Source organism: Paralichthys olivaceus, chromosome 13 (genome assembly GCF_024713975.1).
Source record: "Paralichthys olivaceus isolate ysfri-2021 chromosome 13, ASM2471397v2, whole genome shotgun sequence".
NCBI classification, from domain to species: domain Eukaryota; kingdom Metazoa; phylum Chordata; class Actinopteri; order Pleuronectiformes; family Paralichthyidae; genus Paralichthys; species Paralichthys olivaceus.
This window is the reverse complement of record NC_091105.1, coordinates 20,882,939-20,901,880: the sequence shown is the minus strand read 5'-3', so window position 1 is coordinate 20,901,880 and position 18,942 is coordinate 20,882,939. Positions and strand designations below refer to the sequence as shown.

The window sequence follows — 18,942 nt, the reverse complement described above, 5'->3', positions numbered from 1 at the left end:
CGAGGAGCCGCACCGCTGCACGGAGTAGGGAGACATCTACCGTCGGGTTCACTGTACATGCAGCCACAGGTTCACGCAAACAGGGGCTCATGGCGATCTGTCTGCATGTGTGCAGGTCAGCTTCACACTGAGCACAGTGTCATCTCTATTATTATTTTTTTGTTGAATTCATTATAAATGCTTTAAAAGAAAAGGTTCAATCAGGAGCATGCATGAATACAGATATATTTCAGTGAGGAATAATTCCGAATAATTCGACCTGTAACTATCTAACCTGTAGCTTTCAGCTCTACTGTAAAAACCCAGGAGCCAGGAAAGCCCCAGTTTGTGTGTGTTGTGTTAATATGAGTCAAACAAACTGTCTGATATACACTCCACTAAAACATCAATAACTGAGATTAAACAGCTCTACTGGTAAAGCGCTTCATCACCTGGCCTGTATACTCCTCAATAAATCTTTATTATACTACACTATTCATACAAGGCATAAGAGAGCAATTGAAACCAGTATTGCATGGGGGCATGTTGTGTTTTTTTTTACTTCAATTGTATTGGATTTGGCTGAAACACTGTTTACCCCTGAGACTCCAAAACTCCTCCATCAGCATAGTGGTGGGTAGATAATGAGGGAATTTTCCTTTTTGGGAGAACTATGACTTTAACATAACAAAGCACATCAGCAACCAGGTCACATTTAGACAGCTGGAGGCACTGTGAACATAAAGGAAGTGAGGCACATTTATGCTGTTGAGCAGTACTCAAACAAATAACAATGAATGAATATATATATTGCTTAGTTTGGTCTATAAACTGACTTCAATGACAGAGCAATTGTAAGTGTAGGTTCAAGCAGACAAAATATTTAGCTCACAGCTAGCTGGAACACATTCCAAAATACAAAGTTAAGGACACAGGAAGCTTCTCCTCTGTGGCAATAGATGTGTTATTTTCTCATTCCAGTATTGAATGGGGCATTCCCAAAGACAATGGAACAAGCTTCCCTCACTTACACCACATTTGATCCATTAATCAGATATGTTAAGGTTGATGTGATGCAGTAAAACAGGAATAATGAGACATTTTAAAGAATAATCAAATTATTTTCCGAAAGTAACTAGAGAGTTAAAACACAACACTGCAAATGCCATAAATGTATTTGAAAAGAAAACACAACATATATGAAACTCAGTATCCATTTGAAATACAAATATCATAAAATGCTGTAAGATATGTGACCATAAACTCATCCATGACATAGTTTAAGTACCTCAGTTGTATCAGACATTAACCCATCATAAAGTGTGATATGTTAGTTTGAAACTCACAACCCCAGTGCCTTGCACAAGATTGTATTGATTTTCCAGCAGGGTGTTAGAGGCACGTTGTAAAATACCTTTACTGTCACCAGCAGAGGGAGGCAATGAGTTATGAATGGCTTTGGTCATTTATGGGCCAATAATCCCACAGATGCCAACAACTGACTGTGCTGGTGAAATGAGATTGGCCCTGTTTGGGAGTGTGTGTGATACTGATCTCAGCTGCTCAAAAGAACGTGTTTCACTCACACCTCCTCTGGATTGGAAGTCATTTGAATGCTGAACACATGGCAGCATATTTTTTAAAAAGAAGGGAAAATTACAGAGTATGGATATCTGGACTGATTGAAACCAAAACACAGTGCTTATTTATTATGGTTGCTTAATTGATTTCGATTATCCTAGTGGCTAAAAACAATAAATCCTGCAGTGTTCCACTGGGTCAGTGCTTAGAAAAAGAAAGTCATTTGTGTTAATGTTTATCTCAATAGAGAAATATTTACTGAACAAGCTAAAGTAATCTGTATATAAAAACCAAAACGAATGACTGATCCACAAAAAACAAAAGTGTCTTGATGCCCTCCTAGTGGCTGGCTGCGTTGTAGGTCACAAACCCTGGTTTTAATTAGTTAATGACTCTATAAAAAACGGTGTGAGATGTCTTGATTGACAGTTTGGACTGACTCATTATTAGTCGTGTATCATTGGAACCTCAAAACTGTGGCTTCACTCTGTAATCACTACTCCGCTGGCTCCAAATGTCCAAGATGAGAGAGTAACTATCTGAGATATTTTGGCTTCTATTACAGATAGTGGGAAGAAGTATAAAGATGTTGTCTATTGGTCCGACATTGGAGGAGAAGGCAATGGAGAAGTTTTATTTTGAGGCCCTGGCCAGCCTGATACCATGTGTCCTAAAAAAAGATTACATTTTTTTTACATGAGCTATAGTATCTGCATGCTCCATGGAGCAAATGATTATCATTCACTCATTGCTAATTGCAACTTTTATGTTGCAGTTGACGGATCACAACTAAATATTCATGCTAGTGTCAGTAGCTATGTTGGATGCATAGTATATACATTTCCTTTTTATTATGCAACCACATCAACCTTTTCACGTTCGCACATCTGTAATTTGAACTGCTGGTGGTACAATGGTTTTCCGAGCTAGTAGATAATTGACCTCAGGTATTCCATTCAGAGCACGTGCTAAACATAGCACATGTGCCCTATAGTTGCTGCCTGTAAAGTATGTAGTAGTGTGTGTAGTATAAACAGTGGTAAGAAGTGTCAAGTAAAAAAAGATCTTTAAAGAAAAGTGACCTTGACTGGACAAAGAAATATGGTGCCACCAAATCGCAACATTTTTCAGTGAGAAAAAGTTTAACCAACACAAACACACCAGGATTATGTGCAACTTTAACACATCATCGTGCACATAAATAGACATCCATCTGTTGCATGGATGTATCTTTAGCGAGATGTAAATCATATGTGATGTTGACTACATCAGCAACATTTTTCAACAAGAAATACGTACAGGTGGAGAGCCTTTGTTTCCAAAAAGGGGAAGTCAGTCCCTTGACTTTTAGCGAACAAGCAACCAACCAAGAGCATGTTCATTGTGTAAGAACATCTGTTCCTGCCAGGCCGCCAGTTACTCTGCTTGTCCCCCCTCGCGGCTGCACAGGCCACTGATCTCACCACGGAAAACAAAAGACTGGACATCTCTCTGACCTTGTGGGATTGTCCACGCCCCTCTTTCCTCCCTCTCCTTTTTTTTATTTTGCGCTGTGGTCTGCTCCCTTTCCTCTCACCGCAGCCAAGAGGGGAGTGATCAATCATTAAAATTGTCATGGGCTCTGGGAGGGAGATTGTCAGGAAGCCCACCTCTCTCAGAGACATGCTAAACTCATGTTGTGGAAAACATGCTGAGAGGGGGAAGAGAGTGAGAGAGAGCCGCAGTTGGCTGTGTCCTATACCTCGCCCTGTCATTCATGCTAACAAGCCTCAACACCAACAACAACACGGGCATCAATGATACTGGCTGACTTTTCTTTTTTTTTAGACTAGGCTGTCAGACTGGAAAATGTGGTTCCTGTTTGCATAGGAGGTATCTAATGAAAAACTCCCGGGCAATTATTAAAGATTTATTTCTTTATTTGTCAGCAATAACAAAAGCTTTGATTTAAATGCATTGACATCAAAGTATTTGAACAGAAACATGCATTGACTGAAGGGTGCATCTGCAGATTTCAGCTCGGATGTTTTCATTTTCAAACCAGGACTTTGTTGTCTGAAGATTCACCAGCTGAGGCAGACAAAGACAAAGTCAGACTCCCATCTCAAACAAAGGATAAATTCCCACCTAATATTCTCCATAAGAAGCACGAGGCCCAGGCTGTAAATTCCTCAATAGTGTGTGTGTGTGTGTGGGGTGACGAGTGACAGGTCTAACGATGACCCTTGGAATGACCTTGTTCAGTAACATTTCACATCCTGCCAGCGCTTCTTCTCCCAGGTGTGGCAGCGTCTCCCCCACCTCCCGCGCTGTCAGAGAGCACTGTCCAAATCCATGAAACCAATCATTCTTCGGCATCGTGGAAACAGCAACTGACAGCCGCGGTCGCCATGGGCATCCTCCCCTGTGACCATCCTCGACGGGGGACCGGGAGAGGTAGGGCCAGCTCTCTGCTTTGGAAAGAAGCTTTGGACCATGCAGAGGATTCTTTTATGTTTTACTATGAAAACAAAGAAAAACAAGATGAGCCCTTATGCAAACATCGACTATTAATACAAATAATTCAGCAAAATGAACATGTAACATTTCACAGTCAGTGACTGAAACCATATTAATTATCATATTAATTACCATAAAATTAATTGAGATTTACAATGAGATGTTGCGATCAGCACTTGTGTGAGAATATATCAGCAAATGAAAGTCCAGTGTAAAATAGTATTATATTTACATTTTCCTAATTTCCAATACTATATGCATGTATACAGATGTGTACAGTAGCAACTGTTGTTTTCACACACACATTGAGCTCAAAATAAACTCACACACATGTTGTTAGATGTGATAACCAATAGACTGCGTTTCACCCCCCCTTTGTTGCACATTGGTTTGTCTCTCTGCCCACCTTTGTCTTTTGTCTTGTGCAATTCTCAGTCAGCCTGCTGTGCAGAGGGATGTGGAGATAAGGGAGTTGTTTCTGCATATCCACCATTTAGCCTCCCCCTGGGCTTTAGAGGGAGAGAGGGGGGGGAAAGGAGGGAGAAAGCATTATAAAAACAAAACAGCCACTGTGAATAGGTGCACACATTGAGGCAAACTAAATCTGAGCCGCTCTAAAATAAAGCTCAACTCACAGTCAGCTGTGCTTGAAAGGTGAAATAGCATTGCAGGAGTATTTTGTAATCAATAATGCATTGCTGTCCATCTTCGGAAAAGAGAAAGCCCCTCCAAACACACCAGAGGCATCAGACACTCTTCATTTCATGCTGAAGGTCAGCAGTACAGCATGGACGTCCCTGCAGTACATAATACGAGGAAGAAAACACACACGGAAGTGTATTTTACGTTGGCTGACCATGCCTGTTTATGTACTGTACTATACTGGAAGGGACACTGTTTAATAGATGAGATTGCTGATGAAGTGTTTGTAATGTATCCAGGACTGTTCCAAGCTGTCATGAAATTTTTCCTCAAATATATTCATGTACAAGTACTAGATGAAAAGATGCTTAAGATTACAACTAGAGATGAAACAGTGTGAAAATGTCATCTCACAATTAAAGTGACCAAAATGATCACGGTTATCAGTCATTTAATTGTACTATTAAAATGTTTACTGAGTACACATAAGTTGCAGTAATTTCACAGTTTTACAATTGTCCTTTTAAAAAGAATAATATAGCCGACACAATATTAAAAGAATAGAGCTTTAAATTGCTAAAGAATCTTTTTTGCAATGAAAACATGTTTAAATGAAGCCAGCCTTGACTTCCAAGTGATTCAGATATGCAGTGAATTAAACTGGTTTTACCAGCTGTGTTTTCTCTGCAGTTGTTGTGAAAAGAGACTTACGTTATTTCTGTTCACTTGTTAATTTCAACTCATTGTGAGAGTCTCTATTATGTTTTACTGTTGACTTACTCTCTGTGTGGGGGGGGGAGGCAGACGCTGTATCAACCAAATCACCACAGTAATCATAAGGGTTTGGGTTGAAACGGTACAACTAATTTTTACAAATGTTTCCATGATTTATGGCAAAATCAATAACCGTTGCATCCCTAATTACAATCAAGTTATGTGTGTACATGTTTTATACACTCGCAGCACCAAGGAAATACGGTAGAACTAAAGAGATTCAGGGGGTTATGAGAGGAGTACAAAGGACTGAAAGACACTGATGTGCTTTTTCCAGTTTCACAGAATATATACAATAACAAAACATTGCAAACAGCAAAGTCACAAAACCAAAATCCTTATGACAAACTTATGTACCACACAACAAAACAATAATTACAATGAAATTGAGGTCAACAATGGAAAACGTTATACAGCCTGATATCGAATCATTTTAAAAACCTAAACATAATCAATAAAACTATCAACCTTTAAATAGTTATTGCTATAAAGACAATATATCCATCCCAGTCTGATTTTTAAAAAACTATAATTTAGAAAAGAAAATCCTTATATATTGATTTTTCAACATTGTTGTCTATAGTTAGCCTTGTTCATAATCTGTTGTGTTGATACAGTGTGGCCATTGCACAAATACTCTAAAGTGTAGATCTTTAATCTTCCACCATTTTACAAAAACACAGTAAAGCTAGTAAATAAGTATTCTATCAATATGAATATTGAGGATAATCTAAATGAGTACATAGTAATTTGTGAGCTCTAATCTATTCCAAAGTGTGAGTGGTGATTATCATCCCCTGATTATAGTTCAACTTATTCTGATGACTATATTACCTCTCACCGTGACCTCTTCCTCACGCTGCTCAGCCTTTTTTTATCACTGCCCATCTGTTCAGTCCACATCACTGTTAAATATTAATCCCTCTCCTTCCTCACTGCATTATGACAGTATGCTCATCACCTGCTTGAGAGCCATCATCTGTATCGATTTCCCCCCGGCTTCCGCACATCTGGATGTTAAATTATTCTGGCCGCAGCACAGCCTCTCCTCTCCTCAGCCACTATAAATACAAACATGCATATACACTCCCCTGATACCCCCCCACACGCGAACACACACTCTGTACACACAGCAATACAGTGCATACTCATCTGTGACTGCCTGAGTGCACGGCACTTATAGACATAAGCACAGACAGAAATCCATCCCCCACCTTTTTCATCCCATATATTCACAGTGCATAAAATGTGTAGTTTTATTGGCCGACACATATTCACACCTGTGTGCACACACTTGCATGCACCCCCCTTATCACAGTGAAAAAGCCCAAGCAACTAAGCTAATGCTAAGATGCACCGAGGATGACACACAGGGATAATCAGCTTCCTTCCACATGAAGCCGTGGCCCCACGGCAGCTCGGATCAATTAAAGGCTGGTCCCAGAACAGCCACAGAGACTTCCTAATGTCTTCTTTTACCCTCTGCATGGTGCTAACAAAATCCATCTTCTTCCTCGCCCCAAACCTAATTACATGTAGAGATGTGCACTGTGAGATGAAAAGCTCAGAGACGCTTTGATGGATGGCAGGCTCCTGCAAAACGGAGCAAACATGTAATTAACATGACAATAAGGAGAAGGCAGGGGTCTCATACAAAGACACAGGGGCCACGGTGGCTGGGAGCAGAGGTGTGCACATGTGCATTATGGGAGCAGACAAAGGCTCCAAAGTGCTTAAATGGAAGGAAGCTGCAGGCCAAGAGCTCGAAACTTTGATGTGTTGTGAAATCCTTTTCGCTGTGTGTGTGTGTGTGTGTGTGTGTGTGTGTTGTTATTGTGAAGTGGAATTGATAACAGTCCTACACAGCTCCTGCTAGGAGTGACCAGACGCTTAATGGAGGTGTTGAAAACTTGTGCAGGGATAAATAATTTACTCTTCAACAAAGTATACCTTATTAATATTTCATCACGGTATATTAATGGGTGAGTCATGAAGATGTGATGGCTGTATCAGTTTAAATTGGCAGGTGTGTGGCATAGTGGATACAACTCCTCTTCAGAGTATCTGAACACTTTATCCACCACTCTTAATTTGTGTGTGATCTCAAGTAGAATGGGACTCATTTGAAATATCAACCATTATCATTCAGTGTTTAAATATCTCATTAAGGAAGATCGCAGTAAAAGTTTTTACTTTGACGTATAGCTCATGAGAATAAAAAACACACGTTGGAGATTCCATGCAGTAGTATATGGTGCAACAATATGGTTCCTCTATTTTTTAATATGATTTCCAATTATTTAAATCCTTTTGGTATAAAGGACATTTTGAGCCATATTCACATTATGGCCATAGACAGTAACATATAGCAGATATTATTATTAACTGCTACATCTGTCAATATCACTCCGGTGATTTTTACGGACACAACCAGTGACGGAGCTTAAACATGACGATAACACTGCCGTTCCTCCTCTTCTCCCTCCGTCTTCTTTTCCACCCACCTCTCCTCTCTCCCCCGTTCCACTTCTCTCACCCCTATCAGCTGAGGCAGGTGGCTGCCCACAGTCAGTCTGTTTCCACCACAGGTTTCTTCCTGTTAGAAGGGAGTTTTTTCTCTCCACACTGTTTTCTCATTGTGTTGGATTTCTCTGTCTCACCCTTGAAGTCCCTTGACATTATGTATGTATGTGATATGGAACTATACAGATAAAATTAAATCACAGTCATAATGTAAAATGTTCTGGTTTTCCTCCTCTCTTTCCACCTCAGCGGTGCCGAACCCTTAAAATCACAGGGGGCAGAGACAGTATCGCAGAGAGCATTTACAACAGCACTTCTGACAGAGCCTTCCTGGGACAGAGCTCTGACAGTGTACTGCAGGGCGACACAGAGGGCCCGAACACACAGCCCTGTGTTTTAAATCCAACGCAACACACAGCAGACGACATGGACCCCCATGACTAATGTCAAAGGGTAAGTCCAGCGTTTTAGGCGTTTGACCCAGATAGTCAGCATGTTAGATTTGATGAAAGACAAAATCTCATCCTTGTGTCGGTGTCTGAAATAACTGTCTCGAGTGCAGACAGACAGTCACACACTCAGTCCCTGCTGACAGCTAGCATTGTTGTGAGAGGGGATGGTTACATATTTTTAATCATATAATTACATTCGCAAGGGAAGTGGTAAAACACATAAATGCATTGTCAACGCAAGATATCTCATCCTACAAGGTATGTATTATGGGAAAGAATAATATGTGTTGTTAGGACAATGATGGAGGAAGTATGTGAGTTAAATATCCAATATGTTATTGCAAAACTATTTTCAGAATTAACTGGGTGCTGTTTGCTAAATGTACTTTAACTATGAAAAAACATGGCCACTGATACATAATCATTAATATATGCAAGTGAAACTCCCCTCAAAAGGTCACAACATAAACCTGCTACACAAATGGCTTCCTAAACTCTAATCAGAATGACACTCAGTAGCTCGGATACAATCGCCAAGCTCCAATAGTCCCCTTAAAGTTAATCAAGCTTTTCCAAATTCCACACACACATAGATATCAGGTCTCTCAATGTCAAAAACAAGTTTTGTGGTGATCCAGTAGTTTTTGTGTTATCTTGCTTAAAAAGCAACATACCAACCAAAGACAAACAGACAGGGGTGAAAACACAACCTCCTTGGTGGGATAAAAATAACTTGTACTATAGCTGTCAGATAAATGCAAGGAGAGTAAAGAGTTTAATATTTTCCCCTGAATTGTTGTAGAGTTCAAATATAAAAACAACAGAGTATAAGGGCCACTCATTCTGCAAATTACCCCATTGTGGGACTAATGAAGGATTATCTCTTCTTAACTTTTTTCACCATTAGGAGAATCAAGTCATAATATTTCGATAATGAAGTCATAATTTTAGGCTATGTGTCATATTAGTGAAAGAACATCCCAATTGAAATGCCCGATTACATCTGTCCACTTAATTGTGGATCGTTGTTTTTATCAGTGACCCCTTTGGGACCCTTTCAGAATCTTCTCACTATGTCCCCCAGAGTTTTAATTCCAATCCAGTGAATGTTACCACCCCTCCATATCCTTACATTATAATACTGAAACACATTATTCACCACACTATAAAACACAGCTTTATGAGTTCCATGTCATCGGTCATCAGCTTAGGCTACATCCAAACCCAAACGCTCGAGAAAACGCTGTGACCCTTGTGCTTGATGGCCCATCACATGATTGAAATACACAGTAATTCCCAGTCAATGGCAGAAATGTTCCTGTGGGATTAGTGTTGTGGACAAGACTCCTTTGTTTTGGATTTCAGTCGAACATTCTTTCTGCTCTCAAATCATTTCACAGCTACAAAACTCTCTTTCTGTCGAGCCACTGAATGTAATCAGCCCAATCACACTGACCTGCCTCTATTACTTTAAACATATCTCATTATTCTTTCAGAAGAAAAGAAGAAATGGGGGCGAACAAAGATAAGACTAGTGCCCACCACAAACTGCCTTTTCATTACAGTAAATATTTCGGCTAAATATTCAAGCTGAAAGCAATTAAGCGACAATAACCGTGCGTCTGTAGCCAAGCTGTATGTCTAGTTAGTACAATACAGCTGTGTATCTGGGAAGAAAGGGGTGTGAATGAGAGACTTTGCAAATGCTTTCAAGAGGGACGCTCTGAAACTTCCAATGCACATTTGTCATGCTTTTAAGTGATTTACAAATGAGAGGCATGCAGGCCTTTTGTGAGGGGGACGGAGAGAGAGAGAGAGGAGTTTTTCAGTGAGGAGCTTTGTGTGTCCCTGCCTACCCACAGCATATAGATGGAGCTGGAAATTGTGTTTGTGCGTCATCGGAGGCCATTAAAGCAGGAGACACACCAGAGCCAATTGCAGTACGGTGATGGAGGGGAGAAGGAGGAAAAAACAGGGTGATGATGAATATTTTCCTAAGTCGCTTTTTACTCTCTATTCATCGTGGAAAGGAGGAGGAGCAGTAAAGATGATGAAGTATTGTAATAAAGCAATAAAAGTTTTGTTTTTGACGTGTGTGTGTAATACAAGTGAAATAACTGTGTTCATTTATGTCCACCTCACTCCCCTGACATCTTACCCACTCATTCCCATGGGCACACACTCTTTCTTTCACTTTCTCACACAAACGCACACCCACCCACACACACACATACACACATACACACACACTTACCACACTACCACTTCTCATTAATTGCATAAAACATCTCAAGTAACCACACACACATACACTGTCTTATGACTTTTGACTCATGCGTTGTGACTTGAGTTCAGCGGTGGCTTGCTTTAGTGCGACAGGCCTTGAACAAAGATGAGAGGGGAGAGAAAAAAGAGGAGGAGGGACAATCTAACACACCACCCATCCCCCCACTCTGTAAAAAATGCATGCCTTGTTGTGATTTCCTCCTTCACCTTCCTATATGAGGCCAGTGTGTTTTTCAACTTTCACTTGCCATATTTGTGCCATAAGATCAAGATGATGTGAAACACGCATCAATCCTAATTCACGTGATTTCATGGCACTGACTAAACTTACTGGCAACTCTTAGTGTTTGAGGCAACAGTTTTCTGTTTGAACAAGTGATCAGTAATAAGTGATTTGCTCATCGGCTTAGATAAATGCTGTTTCAGGGAGCTCCCCGTGCAAATATACACTGGAAACGTCCTCAGCTCTTTTTGGAATGAGGTCATAAACTCACACATCTCATTGTCAGCTGTTTTGAACATGGCTTCTGTGTTGGAGCTATTGTTATTGGCCGGAGTGTGTGGGTGATCCAGGCTCTACTTTGCAGTAGGGATTGGGGGTGGGTAGGGTGTTGCTGGTGGTTTTAGAGGGAGGGAGTCCGGGTGCCCCCCTACCAAATACACACACACGCTCATAAGGTAAAACACATAGAGTGCTAATTACAAAGTCGATTTGAGCACCCGGGATAAGACAAACAACAGCTGTCTGTGGCAGAAGTAGGAGTCAAACACACACGGTTGCAGACATAGACACACACCAACACACATACACGCCTCGGATATAATTAGCAAGATCAAGGTAAGTGGAGGGTAACACAGGTTGTCTCTGTATGTGTGTGTGTATGTATGTGTGTGTGTGTGTAAAATGGAAAATGTTAATATTTTAATGAGTGTTGGCAGCAGTGTCATATTTCTTCAAGTAAATGTAATACTATAACAATGTAAAAATAATCGATTACAATTAAAAGTGTTATATCAAAATCCTACATGAGATGGCTGATGGGAGAGGAAAGAAGAAAACAAAGTTATGCGACTCACATTTCAGACTTTATTCTTATATTTGCTCTTAGTTGGATCTATACTCATGGACAACTGAACTGTGACCCCATTGAAACACACAATCCAGAATGGAATGGTATTCTCTGGGATCATTTGTAAAAATACATTGCTTTTGATATTTTACTTTGCTTGTGTGTGTGTGTGTGTGTGTGTGTGTGTGTGTGTGTGTGTGTGTGTGCAAGGGGAACTCCAGTTATTCAATCATCAAAGTGTGTTAACATGTTTAGGGGTGTGTGACTTCATATGTGAAAAAAAGTAGCATGAAGTCTTGTGTGAATCATTGAGTTGGGTTTGCAACGTGGTGATCAGTGATTTGATCTATGAGTCATTTTAAACTTTCATTTTTATTCTTTTACCACCGTTTTGAGAGGCCATCTTAATAAAGGGTGTATAAGTTGTAACAGATAGTTAAATTAAAGGTTCATTATTTACTACAGCTTTATAGAGCAGATATGACCCATTGATAAGAACAAACTTTGGGTTGCCAGGTACGAAGCATTAACTCGCCTCTGCCCTTGATGTTGGGAAATGATGCAGATGTTGACATCATTTTCATAAATGCTCATAAGTTTCTGACGTTCTATATAGAGATCAAGATAAGATAATCCTTTACTCATCCCACAACGGGGAATTGGCTGTGTTACAGCAGCGAAGAGGACAGTCTACATCAGTAGAGTAATAAAAAGTGTGTTTTCAGTACGGACAGAGGAGGGGGGTGTATGATGGTGAGTGAGTGTTTGAGGGTATATTAGCTCAGGTGCTGACTGTGTAAGCAGGTTTTAGATTTACTGTAGCATTATTTCAGATTTTGTACGTGTCTGCAATGCAGGTAATGTGGGGCCTGAACACCACAGCACCTCTACCTGAAATCATGTTTCATGCTTGTCAGTAGAGCTGAGAGATAAACTGGAAACCACAGAAACACTGAAACTAATCTCGATTTGTTTATGTCAGTGTTTGCTAAAACACCTTTGAAAGCTGTCAACAAAAAAAACATGCGCGTTATTTTACATCTTTAGCAGAAATTTAGCAATAGCTGGAAATGTTGACATCATGATTGACAGCTGAGTCTGACTCACGATTGATCAAGCATGGCACAACCTTGTTACTGTGGCTCCACCCCCAAATCGATGCGGCACATACTGTGGTTACAAATGTGCAAGATGTCAGCGTACTCTCCAGGAAGTGACATTCCATTCTATGGTAAAAACTAGTTTTTGCTCAATGACGTTTGATATTTGTCAGATTATAGCAATCGATTTTTTTTTTTTATTGTTTTACTTTTATGTGACAATTATGTGGATATTTTTCCTTCAGGAGCAGAATGATGGCTGAACAGGAGACAACACTGACATGGAAAATGTATTTTACTGTGAAGCTGCTGATGCTGGTGTGACACAACAAAGTGATATTCCACCTGATTCATCAGCATCTGATCAGAAGGCCAGTGATGATAGTGACAATAAAGCCACAAGGGACCTGTGTGCGTTCACGTCGACATCAGACACACGACATCAGTCAGTCAGCATGGTACTGTCACATGAGCAGGTATCGAGCATTGCTCGGGTGGGGCTAACTTGGTTGACAGGATGATAAATTGCTACTGAATGACTGTCCCAAGTAATAATAATAAGAGGACAATTTGGATGCTGACACGTCACTGATCTGACTTTAGCCACAGTGGTGTGTGGAATGTGGTAGAGGCCATAATGCTGTTCTTCCAGTTTCACATGACACGTTATGTGTTCCTGTCACACACTGCACTGTTTGTTTACACACACAGGTCAAAGGTGTGACTTGCTGTTCCTGCAGACAAAATCAACATTCTTACAAAGTTTAAAATGTTTGCTAATTTGTTATCGCATGTCCATGTTTAGGCATTGAAACAAATAGGTTCACTGGTGGCTTTTTTACAATGAACCTATTGAGGATTATTTCTAAAACTATTTCCTGTTCAAAGACAAATTAAAAATGCATACAAAATCAAGCTGTTATGAAAATTAAATAAGGTAAAATTCAAGTGATTTGGGCTTTTGTGTCTTGGGATTTATACAGATTATACACAAAGCACTAATATTTATTTAAAAAATCGTAAACTTTATTTACATTGGATTTGTCAAAACTAAGTGCTTCACAGACAAAAAAAATGGAAATAGCAATCAAAACAAAAGAAAAAATAATCAGTTCACAAAAAGGAAGTTACACTACGTTGTGGGTTGGATCTCAATGGGTAAACTCTAACAGCAAAGGCAATTAACCAACCTAGATCTGGAAATAACAGCCCAGGTCCGTAGAGGCTTGATTGCAAAACTCTACGCTGCTTCCTAAACTGTAGCTATTTATATAGCTCATCTTTATATAATAAAATTCTGTGATTGCTTTTAAAATCAACGTAGATCATTACATTTTGAGTGGGTTATCAAGCTGCAAACATTATTAAAAGGATATTAACTCTGAAAAATAAAAACATATTTACAACATAAATGTATGAAATATAATCATGTTAAATATTTTGCTTTTAATTAGAAGGATGTTGTCTACATGTTAATAAACGAGTGTGTTTAACTGATGCTTTAAAGGTCCAGTGTGTAAGATTTAGGTGAAAAGGAACTATTGGCAGAAATTTGATTTAAAATAATTCTCATGATGTTTTCACTAGTTTCATCTTGTATGAATTGTAGTTTTCTTTACCCCAGAAAAGGCCCTTTATATTTAAATACTTGTCTACAGAGGCCGCCATGTTTTTTACATTGTTCAGACTGGACAAACTAAACACCTTTTAAGTTTTTATAACAACTGAAGCTACCACAGTGTTTTTTTCATGTTTGGAAGGAGATATCAGAAAATTCTACACACTGTACCTTTAATGTCACACCAAAGTTATAAATAACTAAAATAAAATAATGTGTACTCACACAATGATGTGTATTCACACAAAATTAAAATTGCCAGCAAACAAAATGTGGGTCCAAAAAAGAAAAGGGTAAACCACTTGTCTAAGTGATGATTTTGTCTCAATCAGTACACTTACATTGTACATAGTACTCACACAAATACAGGGAAATGTATTTATGGGTTGAACTTTCATACCACATGTTGTGCAAGGCAAAGAAAATCTAATGAGGCAAAAAGTTACAGATGTAGCTTTTCTGATGGCGTTTACCTATTTTTACCCACTGACATGCTTTGTGTAAATCAATTTTGAGTAAAACAAAGGAAGAAATGAGGTAAACACTACCTAGCTGCCTTTTAAAGTATCACCTTTACTTGTGTTACTTCTCCTCTGATCCAAGAATTGAAGACATGTAAATATACATGTAACTCAACTATTGGTTTTTAATTGTCCTAGTAGCTTCAGTCTAACTAAAACTTAAGTGTGAAATATTTAACTGCCTTGTTACAGGATCTCACAAACACCTTTCAACAGCAGTGCCTTCACCACTGGTTGGAGAGCCTCGCTAAATTGGAGTAATGGACCCTCATGCCAGACAATAATGTGAGTTAAGTCCTTCAGGGCAAGGAGCTACAGAGATAGCCAAACAAAAGATAATCAATATCATATGGTGTGTCGCCCGGAGTCTAGACCAGCCTCTCTCTGGCATATACTCACCACATGCCTCTGAGCGCTTGTCTACCGCCTGATCCAATGTCAGACACAATGTCAAATAGGCAACACGTCTGGGGCAACGTGTTAATTACAACATCATCACAGGAGTAAACACGGCAGTGATATGACAGCTTTCAAAACAAAGGTGATAAAAGAGACACTAATAACAAGCTTACTCCGTCTGTCACGGAAATGAAATTTGAAGAATATTAATGAGCATTGATTGACCTTAGGTACGATTTGGATGTTTTTATACTACACTTGTGTGTTCTAAGCCTTCCCTGTTCTCTTGTCCTGTGTTAATGCTCCAGACCTACCTCAGAATTATTCCTTGTCATTGGTGAGTCCTCCTCAAACAGTTTGACAATATACTGTAACTTTTCATTGTTGCGTGCAGCGAATACAAAATTTAGAGATTGTAATGAAATCAAAAATTGTGGTGTTCATCCTACCTGGATTATCTGCAATGAAGATTTCTAATACGGTCTTTCATAAAAGGATACAGATGGACAGTGATGGAAACACGACACCCTAGTGAATGTGCTGATTACTTCATTTTATAAGTCTAGATGATGATGTTAAACTTTTTCTCCACAACGTTATGAATTAATGAACATTGAACTTCCAGGCATTAGGGCATGAAGTGCAAAATGCAACATTGGCAAGGCAGCGAGGTCAGAGAGCGTCTCAGTGGTCCAACACGTTTGTGACATCAAATATGACTCTATCGTCTTTTTAGCTTGTTTAACCACAATTTTTTTTAAAAGGCCGGATATGTGCTAATTTGGGTGTAAAAGAAGTATATGAGAAGTAACGACATAGGATGTTTTACTTATTTATTTTTTAAGTGGACACCATAAATGAGTGCAAGCAGCACAAGAGTGGTGGCTTCTAATTGCAGTGTGTGCTGATGTAGAGAACAAGACTTATACACACAGAGACATTCACTCTAGCATATATTCAGCATAAACAAGCTTTAGGCACCTTTTCCTGTTGGCCTGTGCTAAACAAACACACACACACACACACACACACACATTACCAACACCCTCTCTCTTTCTTTCTCTTTTGAACCTGAGGATAGATAGAGGGGCCTCTGTTTAAATTAAAGGGCTACGACAGGAGTGAATATACTTCCCCTCCTCTCTAACAAGCAGCATGTACCAGTAAACTAAACATGTGTGCATGTGCATATCAAGGTGGAACGACAGCTCCCCGCCTGACTTCCTGTTTGCCTTGTGCAAGTCCGACACGGGATCCTTGTGAGCCCTGCAACACACTCACAGAATGACATAAGATTTCATGATGAAATCCATTGCTGTGATATTCTCTACGTATCCCTAATGCTTTTGTTTCATGGTGTTTGCTCTTGCGACACCTTGCCTCTGAACATGCATGGCTGCCTTTGAGTGAGTTGAAAAGTGTATGTGTGTGCGTGCGTGTGCACTGAATGCATGGCAGGTGTGTGGCAGGGACAGTAGTTTTGAAACTATGCCTTTTAGGTGTGTGTTTGCATGTGTGCGCTTTGTGCACAAATCCTGCAATTGTCTTGTGCATTTTTCCTGATGTGTGGTTCATGTGTTCATGCAGTGAATGTGTGGCTGTGCTTGCTCCTGCTGGTGTGTGTGTGTTTTAGAGTGATAATTCTGCTGAGAGGCAGGCAGACAGTAGGGGAGGGTGAAGGAGAAGGAGGAGGAGGAGGAGGAGGAGGAAGAGGACTGAAGACAATGTCAGCGCTGCAGTATGATCCTGTATCCATCAGGCTCCCTCCTGCAGTCACCGTCGCTGAAAATGCACTGCCACTGCCACACACACACACACACACACACACACACACATACATACACAGGAAATGGCCTCAATCACTGTAGCACACAGTCCGCTGTTTCTCATTCCAGATGGGATTATGATGTTATTATTGCACGATTACACCACATAACTATATTAGCAACAGAGCACAACCTGGGACTTCTCAATCAGTCACCTTCCCTTTACACTGGGAGGACTTTTCAACAACCCCCCCCCCCCCCCCCCCCCCCCCCTCCTCTGCCTCACACACAAACACACACTGCACACACCCTGAACCAACAACAGCAAGAGTCAGCCATTTACCTTCATCTGTATCCTCCGTGCTGCTGCTGCTGCTGCATGGAGAACTATTATAAGCACTGTTTAATGATGTTTGTGCTGCAATGTATCAACATTTTTTTATGCCTCTGTCTTCATGTTGATCCAGTTGACACAACAAGATTTTTTGCAGGTGGATGTTACGGCCCAGCTGAGAGCAACGCCGCTAAAATAGCAATGAATAATCACTTCATGTGGGTGGATCCACCCTCACTTCCCCTCCCCACCCTGTGGAATTTGATAAGATGGAAAGGAAAAGGTGGTAGAAAGAGGAACAGAGAAAGAGAATAGGAGGCGGGGGAGTGTAAAATGGTAAAATAAGAGAGATTTTATAAAGGAGAGGAGAGGAGGGGAGGAGTGCAACAAGGAAATGAATGAGATCCAAAAAGCTGTTTTAGATAGAGTCAACGAGATAGAGAGGAGAGGGATAGAGAGTGAGAGCGGAGGGAGCAGCACTTCCTGTCATGATGAAGAAGTAGAAGAACCTTGTCCTTCTGATTAAAAAAACACATACAGTCATTCTGGAAGCCTTTGTCAAGACTGAAACATCACCTGGGGAAAGAGAGATGTGTAAAGTTCCGCTAAATTAGCTCCCGTTAAATTCTCTCAATCCTCTGTGAAGAAGTGGATCCTGTCAGTGAGATTTATCCATTTCATACATTACAATGCACATTTGACCTGAGCCTCGATTGAGCCGACTTGAGCGAGGCGTGGCACCCGAGGTCTTATTTGCCTTATTCAAAGGCGGTAATGTGATATCCCTTAAATATTTCAAGTTGTACAGCGAGATGTGGGCTGCTTCCGGCTGCTCGCAGACACTACGTGCTCATGGGCAGGTTAGGCAACAAAGCACGCTACCATCACCACCACCCACCCATCCTCTCTCCTCCCCACCCATCACTCCCTGAGGTATCTCCTTGAGGGTTCTCCTTCCACTCCTTTGCCAACTGACAATTAGCATGCGGTCGCTAATGCACTACAAGCTAATTGAGCACAAGGGGGCTGGAGGTGTCAGTCACCGGAGAGGGCCTGTAGTAGCAGCGGTGCTCAACACTGCTGCCATTTCACAAGAGGAGATGAAAAACTTAAATAAAGCATTTGAGAAATGTGGGTCGCAGCTGTCCCGCACTAAAGCAAATCTTTTGCACATGTTAAGTAGGTGACCGAACAAATTTGGATAATAAAGTTGCTTCTGGTTGTGGTCTGTTCTCACATATGCTACTTATAATACAACATTTCCATTTCACTTATTTATTCTTCTCACAATTCAACCTGCCATCAGGTAGCTCGAGCATAATGTAAATCAGCCGTGCACCTCTACTGTGTTGGACACCACGGGTGGCTATTATAAGAGCAGCCCTGAGGTGTGCGTTT

At 40.4% G+C, this 18,942-nt stretch overlaps 1 long non-coding RNA gene across 2 annotated transcripts; it reads right to left on the bottom strand.

The window, feature by feature from the left end:
- Positions 1-3,276: 3,276 nt before the first annotated feature.
- On the bottom strand, positions 3,277-17,729 carry LOC138413583 (uncharacterized). Of its 2 annotated transcripts, XR_011245954.1 has the most exons (4): positions 17,554-17,729; positions 4,695-4,856; positions 4,466-4,568; positions 3,277-4,060 (listed from the first exon to the last, which is right to left on the bottom strand). It is a non-coding gene; the product is annotated as an uncharacterized lncRNA (long non-coding RNA). The 2 variants fall into 2 exon arrangements; XR_011245955.1 differs by lacking the exon at positions 4,695-4,856.
- Positions 17,730-18,942: the final 1,213 nt, after the last annotated feature.